General features: G+C 40.4%; 1 protein-coding gene and 4 non-coding genes across 8 annotated transcripts in view; 1 reads left to right on the top strand and 4 right to left on the bottom strand.

Annotated features, from left to right (window-relative positions):
• The window catches only part of plekhg2 (pleckstrin homology domain containing, family G (with RhoGef domain) member 2), a 126,281-nt gene extending 108,194 nt beyond the window's left edge, over positions 1–18,087 (bottom strand). For all 4 annotated transcript variants that reach the window (XM_044353718.1, XM_044353719.1, XM_044353720.1 and 1 more), the window contains exon 1: positions 17,518–18,087. The gene's annotated coding sequence lies outside the window, so the exon portion shown is untranslated. The remainder of the gene's footprint in view (positions 1–17,517) is intronic.
• Positions 6,501–6,594, bottom strand: trnar-ucu. Its single transcript has 2 exons — positions 6,558–6,594; positions 6,501–6,536 (listed from the first exon to the last, which is right to left on the bottom strand). It is a non-coding gene; the product is annotated as a tRNA-Arg (tRNA).
• On the top strand, positions 7,746–7,837 carry trnar-ucu. Its single transcript is given in 2 exon segments — positions 7,746–7,782; positions 7,802–7,837. It is a non-coding gene; the product is annotated as a tRNA-Arg (tRNA).
• trnar-ucu lies at positions 9,731–9,822 on the bottom strand. Its single transcript is given in 2 exon segments — positions 9,731–9,766; positions 9,786–9,822. It is a non-coding gene; the product is annotated as a tRNA-Arg (tRNA).
• A 2,694-nt stretch (positions 18,088–20,781) lies between the features above and the next one.
• On the bottom strand, positions 20,782–20,875 carry trnar-ucu. Its single transcript has 2 exons — positions 20,839–20,875; positions 20,782–20,817 (listed from the first exon to the last, which is right to left on the bottom strand). It is a non-coding gene; the product is annotated as a tRNA-Arg (tRNA).

The following is a 20,875-nucleotide window of genomic DNA, read 5'->3' as shown; positions in this document are numbered from 1 at the left end:
CCGAACATAAAAAAAACTGCATCTGGTGGTGAACTTCACACTGAGACTCTATCAGGGTTTGGTATCTATAGACAGATTCTGTCTATAGCTGTCTGGGTTCTTATCATAGTGTGACATTTTACTCTGTTAAAGTTCTGCAGATGTTTCCAACTGAGCTTGAAAGCTGTTTAAGTGCAGCTGGAGCTCATCTTATATATTTTCTCATGTTTTAGTGTCTAAATGTACAAACATGTCTGAGCTCTGAGAAAAATGGCAGAAATCTATAATTGATATTATTTATGGAAATAAAATAAACTTCAACCAGTTTAGTTTGTTTCAGGTTTCAAGGACTGAAACCACAGCACAGGTATGAACTCTCCTGACAAATGTATAGAAACACCAGGTTATATGTAACACACACACTTCTATTTGACCAAATATAATCATTTACACCTCCAAGAGATCTTCAAGGTCTATTCTGTATCTTCTATCCATTAAAACAGACACCCAGATTATAGCTGAGAGTTTCTGTCTGTTTAAAGTACAATGACCGTTACAATGACAGTTATATTACACACAAAGATGCATCCATGGACAACATCCAGTCTTTGATTAAAGCTGAATATCAGCTGTATTACAAAGGAAGATCACATGAATCAACTGTACAACAATAATACAGAGAAAGGTTCATATGTACCTTTACATTTTTAAAGCCATCATTGATAAACTTCCTGCTTACGTTTGTTTCTAACATCTATCAGACCGGATCTTCTAGATGGATAATCCCCAGTGTCAGTACAGTAAAACTGCATTTTCATATTATATATGTATACCCTGAGTGGAAATATTTACAGGATAAACTTCGTATCAGGATGTCAAGACAGTCATTTTTCTCCGTTTTCTGACAAAATGCTTACAAGGGGACATATTCAACTTTTTGTGATTTTCTGTTATTTATATCCTGTTCTGATGTCGGATGTTAAACATGATCAAAGCTCCAAAATTTGATGTGAACATGTGTAGAAATGCTGCCTGCAAGTCAAAGGTCAGGGCTTCAACCTGCGCTGAACGCCTTCGTTTGCAACGTTGTTTTTTCTACCTTGCTGACGTCGTCGATGCCCTTCCGTAGCCTTGGTTGCTAAGGTGGTTGCTAAGGTGTTTCCATGTGTCGTCCACTCTCATATTTCAGATGTGATTCAGCTCCCACATGTCTGGATGGATTTGACAAGTTGACATTTGTGAGTAAAGAAGAAGAAAAAGCAGTGAAATCCTGCGGCTGTAGGTTGTTTCACGGTTTGTTGACGTAGTTTCCCGAGCCGGCGGCGGATGTTTGAATAAAAGATTTTAAATGTCACAAAGAGCCATATGAGTGAATTATTGTCATGCCATTCTGAACAACCCACACACACACACACACACACACACACACACACACACACAAACACACACACAAACACAATGGCTGCTGCCCACTGTTTCTGTCTGAGACAAGACAATGTCAAGAGGCCCCCACTGACCCAGAGAAGGAAACACACACACACCCATTGTGTTTAGGAGGGTGGTGGCAGAAAATTGTTAGATGGAATATAACACACACACACACACACACACACACACACAGACATGACCATTCATTTACACTGTGACGGGAGCGAGGACACACACACACACACACACACACACACACACACACACACACACTCAAGCGGTCGAGGCTAAATAAACGCAGTGACAGTGAGTGTAAACTTCCAGTAGTGCTGTTAAGACAAGAGACACACAGACGCCTCCTGTCCTCTGTGTGTGTGTGTGTGTGTGTGTGTGTGTGTGTGTATGTGTGTGTGTGTGTGTGTGTGTCCATCCATGGTTACACTGCAGACAGGAGCTGCTAACAGCTGATTCAGCAGACTTTTAAAGGAGACTATTTGACAAAATGTAAACAAATCTGGTGTAAAAAAAAAACGTGTGTGAAAGAAGAGCAGCAGCACATCTGATCAACTTTAATGAGGTTTTCTTCTCTTTGATGCTTTTAATTTCTTTCTGGTTCCTAAACAGGCCGACATGTTGGTGTTTGCATGTTTCATTTTTGTAGAAGAAGGAAAGAACTGTATGCTAATGCAGCTGTAATAATTAGTAAACCAGCAGGTAATATTCAAATCACCACACCTTCCCTAGAGACACTAATAGAGCTGCAGTGATTAGTCAATCAGCAGGAAATTAATAGGCAACTAATTTTAGTCATTTTTAAAGCAACAATGTCAAACATTTGCTGGTTTCAGCTTCTCAAATGTGATGATATGAAGCTTATTTGTGACATAAATGATAGTAAACTGATTATATTTGGATTTTGGATTGTTAATCACATAAAAAACAAGACATTTGAAGACGTTATAACGGCATTTTTCACTATTTTCTGACATTTTCTAGGCAAAATGATAGATTGATTAATTGTGAAAACAATTGTCAGATTAATCGATAATGAAAAATAATCCCTGGTTGCAGCTTTAGACACTGATACAGTCCACATGGGACAGTTTAAATGTGAAGTTTCTCTCCTCCGTCCACCACTGATTTGTTGTTTTCTCGACCAAAAATGAAGCTTTTTTTGAAAACTCTCCCGAGTGCATAAATCTGAGTTTTCAGATGTATATTATGATGTCAAGCTGGTCAGATGCTGTTAAACAACAAGACAACTTTATGTCTCCTCTGTGATCGATTATTTTTTTTTTTTACCGTCAACACAAGCTGATCACATACACAGCTGCCGTCATGAAACTGTATTTACGGTGACTGTCGGACGACTGTTGTCAGTCGTAGCTGTTCCTCTTCCTCCTTCCCTCCGCTGAACCACTGAACTCACATCATAACAGTATGTAGGCCAGTACGCTGTGTGTGGTCTCACTGTGTGTGTGTGTGTGTGTGTGTGTGTGTGTGTGTGTCTGTATACAGATGCAACATTGTGTTTGACAGACACACACGGACTCACAATAGCACCACACTGTTGTCCTGCTGTTTCTATTGTACTCATGGCGTCGACCAGCTTCTCACACAAACACACACACACACTGAAATGAGCCTGTGCATGTGTGTGTGTGTGTGTGTGTGTGTGTGTGTGTGTGTGTGTGTGTATCTCACTTTCAAGAGATGTCCGCTACACTTCTTTCTGCATGTTGAACATATCAGAGCTGAAGTACAACAGACTTACGAGACTCTAAACTACAAAATAAAACAACAATCACTCAACAACCACAACTCCAGTGAGACTTTAAGAGCCACTGAGTGATCACACTGAAGATAAGATAAGACACACTTATTGTCTCAGAGGGAAAATTTGTCTTGGACTAAAGTGTTTGAACACAACTAAATACAGAAAGACACACAGACAAGATTAAATACATAATCTGTACAGACACAAGCACAAATACACTATTGTACCCCTCATACACTATTCCTAAAATAATTTAAAAAAATAATGATCTGTGGTCAGTAAAGTGTTTGAACATATTAAAAAGAATTTAAAAAATAAAAAGGTGAAAAACAGATGTGGAAAGGAGGTAATGTCCATATATTATATATCAAAATAAATTAAGTATAATAAGTTATATTGTAGTGAAATAGTATCACAATCAGTCAGTATTACACATGAAAGCATATTGCACTGCGTATCACCTGAAAATCGTCATTAATTACTGATTACTCATCACTTATTGTAAAAGTAATTACATTATTTGACTCATTACTCATCCATCAGCTGTGTCAGAATCCTCCACAGTCACACGCTGCATCTTTTGCGTTTAACGCGTCTAGAAACAGAAAATAAGACGTTTGCGGTTTAACAAACTGACCGTCCGACAGCTAGCGTTAGCGTAGCATCGGTGATGCACGCAGCACCGCAGAAGTCCCGACATCAGCCGCACCATTCACACACACCTGAACTCTGAACTAAACCAGCGTCGGGTCATTCTAGCTAAAGGCTACATGTAGCTAACGTTAGCAAGCCAGCTAAGGCTGGAGATATACTTGCTTTTTAACCACGTGTTCGCGTAGACAACCGGCTGCGTTCTTGCTAATGTGCTTAGCGTGTTAATGGAGGATTCCACTAGAGGGCACAGCAGAGAACTAAAGATATAAATAGAACTTTCAGATTTGCATAATGTAAACAATAAACATGGCAACACTCCAGTAGGTTAATATTTAGTTAATTCTAAGATCAGTGACAGTGGCGCCATCGTAGGCGGAGTTTAAGGCTCCTGAATCGAGCACGTCGTGACAACGGCGAGTATGTTTCTCTTATTCTGCCAGTGCAAGAAACTGATGATGAGAAACATAACCAGTGTTTACGAATGTCCCGTTGCTGACATGCCTACTGACCCCTGACCCCGTAACATCCCCCTGCCGCCCCCACCGTTCATGTACATATTCCATCTTATATTACTGTAATGTTTTACTGCCCGACGGTGCTGTTTTTATATTATAGTCTAAAAATAATAAAACAATTGTGCAACAGACAGATTAAAAGTCATCTGCTGGTGAATTTGTATGTTTCAGATATTACAAATTACATATTTTATGACATGTGATACCTGAAAAACAGTGAAGAAGATTCAAATTTGTGAACAAAAAGACAGACTCTCCTTCCTGAGAGCATAAATATAGCTTCATTTAACGGTGAAAACACTGACATCAACATTAAATATTATTACGACTGGAACATCTGATAATATACTCAATAAAATATTTGGTAATCGGACTGAAAAATGTTTTTACAAGCACAACATCGAACACAATGTTTGGTTTAAGTTGGACATCTTTCACGTCCAAGAGCTGAAACCAGATAAAAATTCACAACACTGTCAAACGCTCCCATAAAAATATGTTTACATTTAAATAACAATGTAATAAAGAAAAAAACAAACATTTTAAAGGAACACTTACAGTGTTTGAGTCCCTGGAAAACAAAAAGACTTTAATTGAAGGACAGAATTTCTTCCTTTTAAGTGAAAATCTTGATGTCATGAGCTGAGTTGTCGGATTGTGTTACGTATATTATTACTGTGTTACTATTTCTGTTCTCATTGTTGATTTAGTCTTGTAGCTTTTTTTTAAGAAATTAATTATTAGGTTTTCTGACAGAACAAACCAAATATGTGGTTTAGTTTGTGTTTGCAGACTCTATTTAACATCTAAACTAATATATCTGATTCTACTGGAACAGGATGAAAAAGATTTTCCACATCAGTGCAACAGATAGGATCACAGTTTATGTAACAGAAGAAGAATGATGTAAAAATAGTGTTGTGAAACGACTCCGGAGGGAAATACGGAACACAAAGTCTGAGTCGGAGTCACACTCTGACCTCTGACCTCTGACCTGTCAGCACACAGCTAAATCTGTCATCTGTCATCTGCTGGTTTTTTTTGTTTTCAGTAATTTTAAGTCGATTAAAGTTCAACAGGTGCAAACAGGACGCTGATGTGAAATCTGCTCGTCAAGGTCAAACGTTACTGATGTTTTCTAGACTTAATGGTCCATTAATGGTTTAATCTATGAAATGCATCCACAGTGATTCAGATATTCAGTTCACTGTCATATATGATGAAGAAAAAAACAGCAAACTGTCACATTTAAGAAGCTGGAACCAAAAAGTTTTTTTAAATTTTTGCTTAAAAAAATAAATGAAATGATTATTCGACTGTCAAAATAGTTCATTTTTAATTTTACAGCTAGTGAGGCTACAGAGATGCTGACACAAAACAATAATAACTGGTTTAACTGGCATTAACTTGCAGTAATGTGATTATTTCTTCAGTATGACGTCATTTAAGGGATTATAATCTGATATTCAGTAATTAAAGTAAAGTTACTGATCGCAGTTACTTTGACAATACAGGCGTTTGTGTGTTCAGTAGCAACTTTGTCTCCTAGAAATTACTTTCATATGCGACTACATTGCAAAAGGTTTTCTCTCAACATAAAGAGCAAATGTCGATACTGAAGTATATCAGTAAAACGCTCAGTGACGTGTTTTTTGATGGGGGTTTTTTTCCACTAAAATATCTAATCTTCCAGTAAAATAGCTGGATGTGGCTACAGCATAATTAAACTTTTTTATGGTTATGTTTATACTCTGGCAGCATGTGGTTGAGGTTAAGAGAAAGATCATGGTCTCTGTTTAATACAGAAAAGGTCTGCAGTGGCTTGAACACTGAACCACCGAGAGAGTTTATTAACATTTAAGTGAAACCGCCATCTTTCACTGACTTTAACCAAAGCTTTTTATTGTCTAAACCTGAACTCACACAGAACTCAGGATGTGAAGCCCGACGTCCCCCCTCCGACCTCAAAACGATGCATAAACGTAGCTTCAGTCACTCAAATATGCTGCTATCTTACTGGTTTGAACAAAAAATAATTGGTAAAAGCTTCTAAGCCAATCACTGATGTTGAGTCATTCACCCGTTCCTGAAGTTAGATCATCATCGTCTCTTCTCACCACTAAGTTCAGCTTTTCACCTATAATGTTCGACTCTGGTGGGACTCGAACCCACAACCTTTGAATCACTTCTCCTGTGTTTTTTGCTAGAAGTCCAACGCGCTATACATTGCGCCACAGAGCCTCACAAAGTCTTTAATTGCCTGTGATCTGACTTCATCTCGCTGGTTCGTCTTCATCTTTGTCTCTGTGACCGTGTCCGCGCTGAGCGAGCACATCTGGTCAACACATCTTCTTCTCTCCGTTTTGTTCTTCCGTCCAGACTAAAATGGGTCTCATGGATGTATTATAAGAGCTGGATACCGAGCCAAATATGGCGCCCATTCAGTCCAATAAGAACTGCTCACCTGGCGCATACGCCAAAAAAAGTTTCTAGCTTCCGGGTTGTGCGGCATACTGAATATGCGCAGTAGTGTTTCCCCCGATGGCCCCGCCCACAAGTTCCTGCTCAGTCCATAGACTTTACATTGTAATGATATTTGATTTTACAAATATAAAACCTCCATGGATCAAAAATTCATGATAGAAACAGTCAACAGTTTTACAGACGTCTCATTTACAGTGGCGGTCTGTGGGGAAAATGCTTTTTGGGCCGCAGGAGGATTTTTCGCTGCAATACCGCGAGTGACCACTGGGAAAAACTGGCTGCAAGGCTGAACGGCAGCACCCTCTTATCCAGCTCTTATTATACATCCATGGTTTTTCTCCCCTGAAAATGGAGCTTTTCCCAAATGGCCTCCAGAATGTGTAAACGTGACTATGAAACACTGAAATGAACAACCACTTGTAAACTCTTGTAAATAAGATAATGGATCAAGAGAGACAATAAAACCAACCTAACAAGTACCTCAAAATTGTACTTAAGTACAGCACTTGAGTAAATATACTTCGTTAGGTTCCACTGCTGTTACTGCAGGGAATATAATTAATGCAATGGACAGCACACTGAACGTCTAGAAAAACACACGAGAAGTAATTTGAAGGTTGTTGTGGGTTTGAGTCCCACTAGAGATAAACTACTGACTATCAGAATCACTGGAACGGTGATAAAGTGCAGAGTAGTCAGTGATGTAAGAAAGCAGCCTGCTGAAGATTGACACTAATGGCAAAAATGGAGATGTTTTAGATGTTGGTGAGAGCTCCAGAAGGATCAAAAATAAAATATTTAATCTAGAAAAGCATCTTGTTTGGTTCCAAAATTTGGATGGCTCAAGTCATAGACAGGGTCAACATGAGCCGTCTTCCATTTTGCACCATAAACAGCAGTAACTGAGAGGCTCTGTGGCGCAATGGATAGCGCGTTGGACTTCTAGTCAAGCACAAGAGAAGTGATTCAAAGGTTGTGGGTTCGAGTCCCACCAGAGTCGAGCTTTATAGGCAACGTGATGTCTCAGCAGTGAGAGTTAACAAAAATCCAACTGCACAGATATAAACAGAACGCTAACACTGACTGTGACCCTGACTACACACTGGTTTATGTAAGACGCCAAAAAGGTTGGAAACCACTGGTTTCATCTTTAACAATGTGTTGTATTTTAAAAGCTTGTTATATTATCCATTGTGTCAAATCTTCATCTGAAAAGTAACTAAAGCTGTCAAATAAATGTAGTGGAGTAGAAAGTACAATATTTCCCTCTGAAATGTAGAAAGTAGCATCACATGGAAATACTCAAGTAAAGTACAAATACCTCAAAACAGTACTTGAGTAAATGTACTTAGTTACTTTCCACCACTGGGGTTAATACGGTATCACTCCTAAAAAACTATGATGGGCAAAGTTATGAAAACAAGACCCAGATAGACCTTCAGATAAACCAGAATTGTCCTTCAAAACAAGCATTAAAAAACATAGAAACACACCACGATGCAGAGACTAAATACAGATTGGAACTGTGACCTTTTTTTCTGTTGTGTTCTATTTTATTCTGTTCTATTGTCCTTCTCGTATGGTGGGAAACAGAGTCCTCTCAGCGGACCGTCCAACCGTCGAGGTGAAACTCTGTAAATCTGTCGTCGGCTGCTGCAGAGAAAAAGGACCGTAAAACTACACAGACTCAGCATGTTTGGAAATTCCCTGTACTGTATGTATTTATGGCTTCTGTGTGTGACTAATAACACACTCTGCTGTTAAGAGATGTGTGTACGTGCCTGCGTGTGTTTGACATTAGTGGAAAGAAAATGACAAAGACATCGAGTTTTTTATGGGAAGAGACAGGAATGATGGAGAGGTGGAGGGAGCAGTAATTCATGATGGGAATGTACGGAGAGACAGCTGAGGGTGTCAAACACACACACACACACACACACACACACGTGAACCTGACTCCAACCACACACACACACCTGGTTCAAACCAAAAAAACACAATGAATTCATTAGAACACTGTTTCTATTGTCGCTCTCTGATCTCAACGATGACGCTGCTGAATAAAAAAAACTACTGATGACCGACAAAAGAAAGTAATTTAAACGATCAGTGTGACGATTTTCTATAATTTTCTATAATTTTCGTTCTATTAAACTTGTTTGGAGCCGATCGTGGTCCGGTATTTAACTGACACAAGTGTGATGTGGAAACTTGAAGCCTCCAGTACACAAACAGTGAGAATGAACTCTACAGTGAAGGAGAAAACATCTGGTGTGAAAACTTATATAATATTTATATATAAATGTTATTATTTACAGATTCAGAGACTGGATTTTTAATGAGGGAGGAGGAGGAGGATATGGTGTTTTAAGGATTTCAATGAGATGATTGAACTTTTTTGGTGCAAAAACCATATCAGAACATTATATGTCTTATAAGTATGTCTGGAGGTTAAGGTTATAGTGTTAAGTTGCAGTTGGAAATGGGGGAAGGTCTCCAACGGTAAGGTCTGCTGTAATCACTGAGTGTCTTGGCCTGAAGTGTTGGTGCATGACTGCGGTGGGACTCGAACCAACAACCTTTGAACCTTTAAGTCTTATGCTAGAAGTCTAACTTGCTGTCCATCGCACCACAGAGCCGCTGACTCTCTCATCTGATCTCATCTTAATAATAAATGTATTTATTTTATTTATACAGCACTTTTAAAAGGCTCTCTAATCTTGCTGTTTTTTTCTTCATCAGAACTTCACTGAACAGTTTAATGTTCCCAATAAACTGACGTTTAGTCATCTCATCCACCTGGGAGCACAGACACACCCGTACCTGAAGTTAGATCATGACAGACCAGCATTGTCTCTTTTTATTACCAAGTCAGCTTTCCGCCTATAAAGTTCGACTCTGGTGGGACTCGAACCCACAACCTTTGAATCACTTCTTCCGTGTTTCACTAGAAGTCCAACGCGCTATCCATTGCGCCACAGAGCCTCACAAATAAAAACCTGTCTGTCTGTGATCTGACCTCATATTTCTGCTTTGTCTTCATCTTTGTCTCTGTGACCGTGTCCACACGTAAAGCGAGCACATCTGGTAAACACATCTTCTTCTTCTCTCCCGTTTTGTTCCTCCGTCCAGACTAAAAGGGCGTTTCTCTCCTCTACAAAACTGAGTTTTTTCCCAAACGGCCTCCAGATTGTGTAAATGTGAAAATGCTGGCTTGGCGTTACAGTGTATAACGGAGCTGTGTAGAAACGCTGTCACATCACTGACAGAACAGATGTTGGCAGTAGCGCTGCGTTTCATTGGAGGAGGAAGAAGAAGGAACACAACAACAACAATGGCGGACGGCTTCATGCAAGTGCAAGTGCCGACCTCCGAGGCTGAAAAATGAAGCCAATGCAGAAGTGTCAAAAACCTGCATTCTATCTAATGGCCAGCAGGGGGCGACTCCACTGGCTGCAATAAGAAGTCTGATTGTATGGAAGTCTATGAGAAAATGACCCTACTTCTCTCTTGATTTATTACCTCATTAAACTGTTTCCTAATGAGTTTATGGTCTCAATTAGTAGTTTCAAGTCTTCCTCAATACAGCATGATGTTCATTTTGTAAATTATGGTCCCATTTCATTTAAATTTGACGATAAAGCAGCGTATGCTTTAAGGCGTGGCTACGTTGTGATTGACAAGGCGCTACCACGGCAAAAACGTTGCTTATGTAACGTAGCCATGGCGTATAGGCGTAGCTGCTGCTATTTCACAGCGTGTTTTCAGTTCACTAAAGTTAATTGTAACATTGTGATCGCCTAAAAAAAGTCTTGTTCAACGTTTAGTTTTAATAGAAAACCCATCAATGAGTTGGATGATCAGTTTTTCCGGTGTGTACATTTTGTTTTTTTACATTTTTAGGCTTGTTTTTCACTAGCAAATATTAGCATTAGCATTAGCATGATCACTGTTAACCATAGACTGTAAATACACCGTGCTAACAGAACTAGCAGCTAGCACTATGGTCAGCGCAACCCTCTTGTCCAAATATGGTCACTTCTGGCTCCAAAAATCAAACATGGCGACGGCCAAATCCAAGATGGCGACGGTCAAATCGTTACACTCGAGGCTTCAAATCAACAGTCTGTGGGTGACGTCACGGTGACTACGTCCGTATTTTTTACAGTCTATGTGCGAGTGTTGTTCTCGTTATTGTCTACTCTGACAGTTTGTTCATAGTTAAACGTAGTTATCTACCACCTTTCTCTGCTCAAACTGTTGGAATCAGCCGCCACGGAAACAGACGTAACATACCATGTCTTCTTCACTGGTGTCCTGTGGCTGACTTGCTCATCTGTCCTCCGCACATGCCCAGTAAGAGGAAAACTTTTGCATTTTAATGTGGACAGAGGTTTTGCAGAAACGAGCTAAATCTCCTGCTTTGGATATTTTTGCACAAAAAAAGGCATTTTGGGGACTTAGCGGCTTCATGTAGACGTCGTCTCAGTTTTCTCCTCTGTGTTTCTTCCCTGAACAGACCAAAGTTACAAAAAATGAATTAATTCAGCCATTCTGTAATATTTAGAAAAATAAGGTTTGACAATTATTGTCTGTTGTTATTACTAAGACAACATTACAACCATAGAGTTTGACTCTGGTGGGACACGAAACCACAACCTTTGAATCTCTTCTCCTGTGTGTTTCTGCACCACAGAGCCTCATGTCGACCACATAATGTCTCGTTTTCTGTATTTCTTTTGTTCTCATAAATGAGAATTAGTGTGTTCATTAAAACACAGATTTGGGAACATATCTAACTGAACATACCTCCATCTCTCTCCAGTCTGCATGTATCCAGATTCTATGTGTGTGTGTTGTTTATGTTGTTTACTGCGCTGCTCTGAGGTCGGAAACACTGCGGTATACATGTGTCGCCTGGGCTACGACTACACACACACACACACACACACACACACACGCTGTACGTCACAGTAGAGCCTCTGTCTAACCTCAGACGATACTAAATTGTCGGACTAATTATTATAAATGACAAACGCTGGTCCCCGAGGAAACGATCCTCCCGCATCCCATAATTATCCCGCTTGGATATTAAATCTGCCTCCAGAATGCTTCAGATTGCTGAGGTGCGTTTGATTTCTGTTCGCCTGTGAAATCAATGGCTCCTTGTTTAGAATAAGAAGCCTTCAGGTACATTCAGGACATTTTGTAATGCACTTAATTATGTTATAAGTGATTTATGTGTGGTTCAAATCGGCCTGAAGGGTTTAATTATACTAGTAAGGAAATTCAGTGTTCTCATGACTCCATAAAGATCGACTCTGGTGGGATTCGAATCACTTCTGTAATGTTTAACTTGAAGTCCATTGAGCCACAGAGACTCACACATGTATAGAGTACAAAACTAAGAATTAATCATCTGTAATCTGATCTCATATTATTCTACAGAAACTTCTCCACGTAGAGAAAAAATCATAATTTGAGAGGAAGCAGGCGTGTGCACCATTTTTTTGTACATCTCGATCCCAACTCGCTGTGATGTCATGGCGACATCAGTAGTGATGACCTCACAGCATCAAGACGGCTGCAGGTTTCAGAGTTGCTCTCTACCGAAACAGACCCTTCTGAATTCTTGTAGGTGTTTTTTTTTTTACAATTTAGCAGACGATTTGATCCGAAGCGACACAAAAGCAGGGATCTAGTCGGGAGAGAACAACACCAGTAAGTAACATAAAGCTAAGAGTCTGATAGGATGTAGGTGCCAACAGGTGGTGCACTGAGGGAATGTATAGAGAGCAAAGACACAGGGTTTTTTTTCAGTCCATCAAGTGCAGAAGAGTTGGTGAAAGAGCTTCGTCTTTAGTCTTTTTTTAGAGATTTAGAAGGACCGAACAGAGTTTGGTAACTACAGAGCAGAAGAGTCTAGCGAGTGATTTAGGGTTCTGTTGAGGTACCAGGTGTCTTTCATTGGCAGAGCGTAGTGAGTAGGTAGTGAGCAGTTCAGGTAAGCACGAGCTATTTTAGTTGCTGTTTTGTTAGCGAGTGTCTGGATTTTTAATTTGATGCGAGCAGCAACTGGGAGCCAGAGGAGGGAGATGAACAGCGGGGTGACAGGCGCTGTTTTGGGGCTGGTTGAAGACCAGACGCGCCGCCATGTTGGAGATCATCTGCAGAGATTTGAAGGTACATGCGGGGTGCATGCTGCCTGTAAGGAGCTGCAGTAGTCGATGAGATTACGAGAGCCTGGACCAGGTTAGTTGTGCTGCAGGCTCAGACAGGAAGGATCTGATCATCCTGATGTTGTTCAGGACGAAACGACACGCCCGACCGACCGAGGTCAACGTGAACCTTAAAGGTTAGTCGGTCATCGATCATGACACCCAAGTTTCAGGCAGACTTTGTGGGCAGGATAGCGATGTGTTGTTGTATAGAGGGACTGACTGAAAACTGGTCTTTGAAGGAACACATCAATGTCTTGTATTCCTGTTTCATCCTCTGTTGATGTTTTAAGCTTTTCTTTACTTCAAGATGTGAATGAGCTTGAGGTCAACGGGGTCAAATCAAATAATGTGTTTAATGTTCTGCAAAATGTAATTGACTACAGAGCTTCTCTATGTAGCAGCAATCATCCTCATCCTGCTTGACATATTTGTTCGCTTCCCAAAGAAAACAGACGCGTCGTATTTTATGACATAAAACATTAACGTGAAGACAAATCTGATTATTCTGGCATGAAGGTATTAATTCAACCTGGAATCCTACAGTTTAAAGGTTCACTGCTGCTTTTTGTCAGTGAGGAAAAGTCTTTAGATTTCAACTCTGGTGGAACTCAAACAAGCTTTAAACCGATTCAACGTCCAACACTTCTCATCTCTATGATTTCATACGTTTTTTGCTTGATGTGTTGATGCTGGTCACAAAAGATTAACAATCGTAACACACACAAAAAACAATTAACTGTATAAGATTGGAAAACATTTGGTCATTCAACCTGAAACTCTGCAGCTTTAAGGTTTATTGCTACTCTTCAACACTGATGAAGATCTCTAAACTTTCACTCTTGCAGGACTCGAACCCACAACCTTTGAATCTCATCTGTCGAGCTGAGCAGCCAGGAGTCCGATGAGTTACCGGCTGTGCATAAGTACCAGAACGCTTCATTTACTTGTTCAATTTGTGCACATTTTCTTTAGTTTCGCTTCAGTTTTAGATCTTGTCACCTTTTTCATCCCGCTTGAGTTTGGAGCCGTGAAAGGAAACCGAAGAGGACGACGAAGGAAACCAGGGAAGAGACAAAGCGACAGAGGAAAGTGAACGGAAATAGTCTATTAGCAGCTAAAAGGAGAGCTTGTGTTGACTGATGGAGGGAGAGAAGAGAGGAGGAGTGGAAGAGAAAGAGAAAGAGGAGGAGGAGGAGGAGGAAGAGGCTTCAGTGTCTCCAAACAAACTCAGTCTGTGTTGAAAATTCTGCTTCCTATTTATTATTCTGACAAACTGTCTCTGAATCCTCCTCTACATCCCTCCATCCCTCCTTCATCTCCCGTCTGTCCAGTTCTTTTCTGCAGTCTGAACTCAGAGCTGTGATTTTTTTTTAATCTCTTTTATTAAATATTCTTTGTTTAAAACAATGGATTCTGGTTTTAAACAAATACGATAAAAAAAAAAGTTCATCTTTGATTGCCTGTTTCCACTCAGCTCCACAGTGAAGTGAAGATAAGTTGTAAAGATACAAAGATACTTTAGAGGACGACACCTTCTCATAATCCCAGATTATATCATCTACAAACACAACAACTTTTCTTCCTTAAAAGGACAGTTTTTGTTGTTTGCTGCTTACTTTTGTCAAATGTTAAATTTGACTCTGACGGGACTCAAACCTACAACCTTTCAACCTCTTCTGAAGGCCGTTGCTATCTATCCATTGCTCCACAGACCATCTGAGTCCCGTCTTTGTTCCTCGGTGCTCATCGCTTAAAAAATCTACACACCTGCACTTCAAACAAGCTGATCGATCCAACATCCTGCTGGTGAATTACACAACAGAGAAAAACCGGTCTACGTAATCTGATTAAACTCAAATTAGATCTAAATGTGCAGCAGTGAAGTCTGAACTCTGACGAGTCCTCCGTCCTCCATCATGTGGTCCTGGTCTTGAAGAGGGACTCTCTGTGTTTAATCAAACTAAGGGACAGGTTATATTATTCCATCATAGGAGGACTGTAATTATTGTTTTTAATCATCCATTGATTGTTCAGATGATCAACAGTCACAAACACAAAGATGTTGAGTTCACTATCATTAAAAACTGGAAAACTAGCAAATATTCACATGTGAGAATGAGATTTTTTTTTGGCATTTTTGCTTAAAAAAAACATCTTAATTGACGAATCATCTAATCATTTAATCATTTAAGGTGCTACCATGTATAGTAGAGGTCAACAGGGGCCCATAGGAGGTTAATATGGCCTTTAATCCAGTCCAGTTTAAATGGTGACGTGTGTGTGTGGGTTCTTGACTGAGAGTGTTATTAAGCAGATCGATGCTCTGAAGGACTTAACTGTCAGCTGCCTGCCAACACACACACACACACACACACACACACACACACACACACACACACACACACACGCGCGCATAATTACATTTCCATTAGTGTTTTTCTTAGACAGTAATCGAAGGACCTTATTGGCCGACACTCAGCGATGCAATCCCCTACCATTCGGCCTTCATACACTCTCAGTTTAAAGCCAAGACACACACACACACACACACACACACACACACCCTCTAGTTAAGTGGTGCGTGTGTGTGTTTAGGAACAAAGTGATTAGTCACTGCACGTCTGGGAACAGATTTCCACTCCGTGTGTGAAACAGGGAAACGTCCGAGAGTCTGACAGCTCAGAACTCTCTGTGCACTTTAAAGAAAACAGTCATCTAGGCCAAGCGGACAAAAATGTATTTGTCCCAGTCTTAAGAAAGAACCTGAACGCACCGCTACATTTATATAAAAAAAAAAAATGCATCACCTCCTGTCAGTGAAGAGTTTTCCTCAGTGTAAGGAAATTCCTTCAGCTGACAGCATGATTTTTATGGGATGATGTGTTCAAGTACATCTGTCTGTACTGACGGTGCCTTCACTGACGCTCTGTTTACTTGTGTAAATGGGATCAGTTCCTACGAGCAACCAGATGTTGTGAGATTCAGGATTTAACTTAAATGAAGCCAAAAACACACAGTTTTGTTTTGTCTGTCAGAACAAACAACCTGTTCAAAATAAAAAGTTTTACACTAAAAGATAAATCTGCTGTTATTATTCTACGTTTGTCTTACTGACAACACATCTCATGTGCAGAGCCAAACCAACAATGTGGCAGTAAATCTTAAAAAAAGAAATAGCTCACAAATATATCGTTTCAAGTTTATAAAAGGCTCAGTTATTTCCTAAAACAGCTGGGCTCTATTTTTATCAGACAAACAGGAGGAGATGGTGCGTTTGTTGGCATTTATTGGGACTTAGAACCAAAATCAACGTCTGAATCTATTACAATCAGTCAGTTCTCACATCTAGGTGTCTTTCTGTCTCTCTCCTCTGAGCTGACATCACATATTTTTGTGACACAAAACAGAGAGAAAACAGGAGGAGAGGGTGATATTATATCCAGATCAGATTCATGTCATTCCTCTGGCTCTTCCTTCTAGATTTAAAGACATCAGTGTGACTGATCACTAAAACTGCATTCAATGAGGAATGAGTGAGAGACTATAAAAGGAGGATCAACATATTGTTTCATTCAGTAGTTTTAAAACAGATGACTGAGCAGTCCCTCAATCCAGAACATCAGTTCTGGGTTTCAAAAACTCTCACGACTGACTGTAGTCCCGCTATCGCCACCTGCAGGTTAGTATGTCAACTACAGCCTCCCGAGAAAAAAAAAAAACTACAGAGCTGGACAGAACAAGATGATGGTTTTAGCTGCTTGTTTGTGGTCTCTGTAGAGGAAAAAAGGTCACGAGGTCATTAAAATCAAAAGAGTTCATCCTTGCAGGGAGTTCAAATGTGATCGGGGACGTTTCAGGACAATCTGTGAGTTATTTATTAACTTTGATCTCGTGTCCAAGTGGACATTTTGTAAGCTGAGGAAAGGTCATAAGGTCAGCATCATAAGACATGGATATAAGCATGGAAAATATTAGTAATGACATACTGCATGTATGCGTGAGACGGAGTGAGGACAACACACTTGTCTTGCGCAAAAAATGTGACACACACACACACACACACTCATTTACACGTTTCCAAGACACACGTGCACGCGCACACACAAGCACACGCAACCGTTACAAGCCTCTAAAATTGGACGAGAAGCACGCACGCGCATACATGCCTCGATCAGAAAGACATCCACGGAGAGAAAATCTTTCAAAATGATCAATACTTTGATCGATTACTGTGAAACTTTTCTTTAATGGGAGTTTTTTGTTTTGATTCTTTGTCCTGTTGTGTATGTCAGCTGATCTGTGAACTCTTATTTGCTTTTTTTCTACGTATTTCTTCATGTTTTTCTTTTCTCTCTAATCCTCCAGCTGCATCTCTGTCACATCTGTCTCATCTCAGTAGAACCGCAAAACACAAATAAGGACAAATGTTCCGGTAAATGAGAGTAAAACGTGAGTTTACCTCGGTGCCGGTGGGGAGAGGAGACATGTACGTCCAGCAGCCGGTGAGTCTCTGCACACCCCGCTGATCTCAACTCCTTTCCTCCTTCTCTCTCTCTCTCTCTCTCTCCGTCTTTCTCCGGTGTTCCTGCTGTTTAACCGGCAGCTCCGGACGCATTGAATCAAACACTCCCCGAGATCTCAATGACTTTCCTCTCTCTCTCTCTCTCTCTCTCTCTCTCTCTCTCTCTCTCTCTCTCTTCTCTCTCCCTCTCTCTCTCTCTCTCTCCCTCTCACGCACGCACACACACGCTCAGTATTTCCAAATAACTTTTTTCTTGTCAGTCCTCCGGTTCGTCCACTAACCTACTTGGCCAAGTTTTACGCACCAAAAGCAAAAAAGAATCCATCCAGCATCTGTCCGACAGGATCTTCATGTAAACTCTGTATCCGCTTCAAGAATAATAATAACAATTTAAAAAAAAAAAAGATTAGGAAAAGGAAAATAAAAAGTTTTAGAGTGTAAAGAAAGTCCGTTTCCCGGTGTAAGATGTGATCTGGTGGTTTGGAGATGAGCTCCGTGCGGGCGGAGAGTCAGCTCGACCCCGTCTGCTGGAGCAAAGGAGGGAGGAGAGGGAGGGAGGGGGAGGAGAGGGAGGTCCAAAACCCATCACAGAGAGAGAGAGAAAGAGAGAGAGAGAGAGAGAGAGTCTGCAGAAAACTTCTGACAACCGTCCAGCTGTTTACAAGAGAACAAAACACTTTCTAAGAAACAGTTTCACGCTGGAATGTTCTTTATAACCATCTGAGGTTTACCCTGTTTTACTGAGAGTTTCATAAACTGTCCGCAGTGTCATTCAGCACAGTTTATTTCCCTTTCAGCTGATTCAGGAACAAATTGGGTGCAGTGTGTGTCTTTGTGGATGGAGAGAAACAGAAGTATGTGGACACCTCTGTATGCAGGAAAGTACAGGTGTAACCAGTGGTGGAAAGTAACTAAGTACTCAAAAACTCAAGTATTTCCATGTGATGCTACTTTATGCTTCCACTCCACGACATTTCAGAAGGAAATATTGAACTTTCTACTCCGCAGAGACCGGCGGGGGCGTCTGCGTCACCGACTGATGACTGAATGTCTTTCAGAGGCTCCTCAGTTTCAAAGCTGCAAGATACTGAAGATACTGGTTTAATATGACACCAGACAGCCTGAAGCATCCATTGGTACCAACCATGTCTGTCTTTGATGAGGGAAAACTGGCATGACCACTTTCAAAGGGGTCCCTCGACCTCTCACCTTAAGCTATCTGAATGTAAATGGGTTGTTTGGGTACCCACCAGTCTCCCCCTTTACAGACAGGCCCACTTTATGATAATCCCATGTAGCTTTTCTAAAAAAAAAAATGGTGTATTTGAATATTTCTGCATACTGGGGTCTTTAAACAAGGTCTTGGAATTCATAAATTGGGTCTGACTGGAAAGCTGAGACTCTTGTGGATTCAATGAACCCAATTATATTCATGTGTGATGATGTTAGACCCCAAAGTAACCATTTTATTGTAGTGAGACCAATTTTTTGAAACTTGGATGTTTGGCTTTCCTGGGTATATTTACATAAGGAGGTTTATGAGTAATTTCCACAGAACAGAAGTGCTCGTCATCCAATCGCCAAAAAAACACAATGTTTATCACAGATTTATGACTAGAACAACTTGACACACAGTGCTGAGCTGCATCAGCTTTCAGATGATGTATCACCACTTCTATGTGACACATATTGTTGCTAAAGATCGCCTGTCCCCCCCATAAAAAAGACAAAAATGGTGATCTATGGTGGATCACTGTTGACTTCCTGTTTCCAACCGACAATCAAACCATGACCACGATTGTCCCCTCACCTGAGAGGGAGATTCAAATTTACTGAAACCTGATGTTTTTGTATAACCTGTAGTTGGAAATAAGGAAAAGGGAGCTCTGGTTCATTTGATCTAATTTAACCTGATGTATTTCCCATAAACGTGGCCTTTGTGCCTCTATGTGTCACGGTAACTTTATACTCTCAGCTCCGTTATATAGAGATTCAGAGGAAACAAGGACTGAAGCCAAATTACGTATATCAGAGCAAACTCACACATGTAAACAAACACGCTGCGTGTGCGGATGAATATGGAGGGTGGTTCGGTTAGCCAGATGTAGATCTCTATGCTAGTTAGCAGTAATGGCTGCTACAGACGGCTAGTTTCTGTGTTTACTTCTGCTCAGACTCACTCAGAGACGATCATATTTATTTAGAAAGCTGTAGGAGGCTTGAATCTCTATAACAGAGCTGGTGAGAGCAAAGTGAACACGACCCACATAGAGTCATAATAGACACATTTATGGGAAATAAACAAGAGTTTTCCTTTAATCACATGGTTAATATTGTAATCATGACCATAAACTTCCCTTAACGTTACCAAAGTAGTAATTTTGGGTTTGGTTTTTAATTACCTTGATGTATAATTTTAGCATTTACTTGGATGTCTAAATATTTATAAAACAAAAATTTAAAAAAAACCCATTTATAACCACCTGTATCTCAACACTGTCATACACCTGGATACCTACACACACACACACGCACACACACACACACTGAGTGAGAAAAAAAAAAAAAAGAGAGAGAGACATTCTTGACCACATCTGTTCCTTCCAAGCAACCAATTTACCAGCCTGGACCAGTCAGAGCTTTATACTGGGCAAACACAACCTGAGGTAAACACACACACACACACACACACACACACTCATGGAATGCATACACAAACAAGTAGATGTAAGTAAGTGTGAACACTAAAAAATATAGACACACACACACACACATAGAGGGGCACACAGGGTAAACAGTGTTGGTGAACTGGCACCGTTCCTGACAGTGTTATTCCAAACTCAGACATTCCACAACTCACTTTCCTCTCGACAATTACCCTCCAAACGCTACGTGTGTGTGTGTGCATATGTGTGTGTGTGTGTTGTCCAAACCCTAGAGCCTCCTTAGCAGAAGGTCGGAAGGTCGTCGTCAAACAAAAGGAAAAGGATGGCGGCTTTAAATTCTGAAACACTGGATCTGAAACCTCAGGATAAAGTCACTTTAAAGTCTGTTTCCATCCACCTGATTTATTCACATTCTCAACTTGTGCATAAAAAGGCACCCGGTGGAAACACCAAAAAAATTCAAAAAAAAAATTCTTGAAATATCATTAAAAGAAAGGTGTTTATCGTTATCGGAGGAGTAAAAGTAGTAAAAACCTGACTCTGGTGGGACTCGAACCCACAACCTTTGAATCACTTCCTGAGTGTTTTTGGCTAGAAGTCCAATGCGCTGTCCATTGCGCCACAGAGCC

Source organism: Thunnus albacares, chromosome 6 (assembly GCF_914725855.1).
Source record: "Thunnus albacares chromosome 6, fThuAlb1.1, whole genome shotgun sequence".
NCBI lineage: Eukaryota > Metazoa > Chordata > Actinopteri > Scombriformes > Scombridae > Thunnus > Thunnus albacares.
This window is presented reverse-complemented; position numbering and strand designations above follow the sequence as displayed.